Source organism: Condylura cristata, unplaced genomic scaffold (assembly GCF_000260355.1).
Source record: "Condylura cristata isolate star-nosed mole 26May11 unplaced genomic scaffold, ConCri1.0 scaffold00081, whole genome shotgun sequence".
Lineage (NCBI taxonomy): Eukaryota > Metazoa > Chordata > Mammalia > Eulipotyphla > Talpidae > Condylura > Condylura cristata.
In genome coordinates, this window is record NW_004567182.1 from 9093 (window position 1) to 10357 (window position 1265).

Below are 1265 nucleotides of genomic sequence, written 5' to 3' on the forward strand. Positions count from 1 at the left end.
CCCGCTGGGCCCATGGACGAGAGGGTGACCACGCGCCGGGATGCCCCGGCCCGCCACTCTCGGGGCCCCCAGCACCTCCAAGGGCGCTGTCACCACACAACAGCCCCCCGCACATCAAAAGGCAAGAAACGTCAAAGCGAATAAAAACCTCACAGGCGACGGCACCCCACAGGGCGGGAGGGTCCGTCCCCGGCGGGCTCACAGCCGTCCTCAAGGGCCGCAGAGCGCCGTGGGGTTTCCACCGGTCACACAGACAGTCTGCAGCTCACGGCAGGAAGAGGTGAGAGGCTGACCCTGAAAAATCGGGGAAGGTCCATCAGGGCTGGGCCCGTGGGATGTCCGCGCCCCCCGCCCCCTCCCACAGGGCGCGGCCAACACGCCAGGCCACACGCGCTTTATTGTTCAAAGACTTGTTTTTCGTCTATTTATGCATCCAAAAGCTGGGGTGCAGCCAGAGGGGGGAGAGGGGACGCCCCAGGGAGGCCCTGGACGCACTTTGGTAAAGCACTGTCCTGTCTGGTCCCTGCTGCACTAACCTGCCCACCCGCTAGCCCGAGCCACTGTCACAAGCTCTCGGAAGCTGCTGAGGAGACAGACGGGGGGCTGCAGGCCCAGACGCCCCGGAAGGAAGCCTGACCCCTTGTGTGACACCTACCCAGCCGGCCGCATAAAGCGCCCCCTCTGGCTCACTCCCTCAAGGGCAGCAACCGCCAGGCCGCTGTCCACCCCTCAGGCTGACCGCGCCCTAGCTTAGGTCCATCCCACTGCACAGCAGGGACCCCTCATCCTCCGGTGACCGCAGACACGGCCGTTCGCTCACACAGACCAGGCGCCTGACCCGCCACGGCCAGATGGCGTGGCCAGTGTCCTAGGGGCCGGGGCTCACCGACCACCTGGGAAACTAGAGCCAGACGTCTGCGGTCGGAACCTAACAGGAGCCAGAGGGCGTCCGGCTCCTGCCCTAGGGTCTTCCGGGCACCCTGAGCACAGCGCCTGGCCACACCTCGGCTCCCGCGGTTCCTGTACCGGGTGGCTGCAGCTGGCAGGGCGCCCGAGGGAAGCACAGAGGGCAGCTGCGAGCACCGCAGCCGGGTGCAGACACCGTCGGGAGAGGAAGACCCCGGCCACCACAGCTGCCCACCAGCCGGATGCGCTGACCAGCCGCGCCCGGACGAGTCCCCTCTCTGCCACCCCGATGCGCTGACCAGCCGCGCCCCGACGAGTCCCCTCTCTGCCACCCCGATGCGCTGACCAGCCGCGCCCCG

The 1265-nt window shown here is 68.0% G+C and overlaps 1 protein-coding gene across 1 annotated transcript in view; it reads right to left on the reverse strand.

Moving 5' to 3' along the window:
* CHAMP1 (chromosome alignment maintaining phosphoprotein 1) overlaps positions 1 to 1259 on the reverse strand; it is a gene marked incomplete at its 3' end in the record, with an annotated part of 5157 nt that extends 3898 nt beyond the window's left edge. The window contains exon 1 of the mRNA XM_012734865.1: positions 149 to 1259. The remainder of the gene's footprint in view (positions 1 to 148) is intronic.
* Positions 1260 to 1265: the final 6 nt, after the last annotated feature.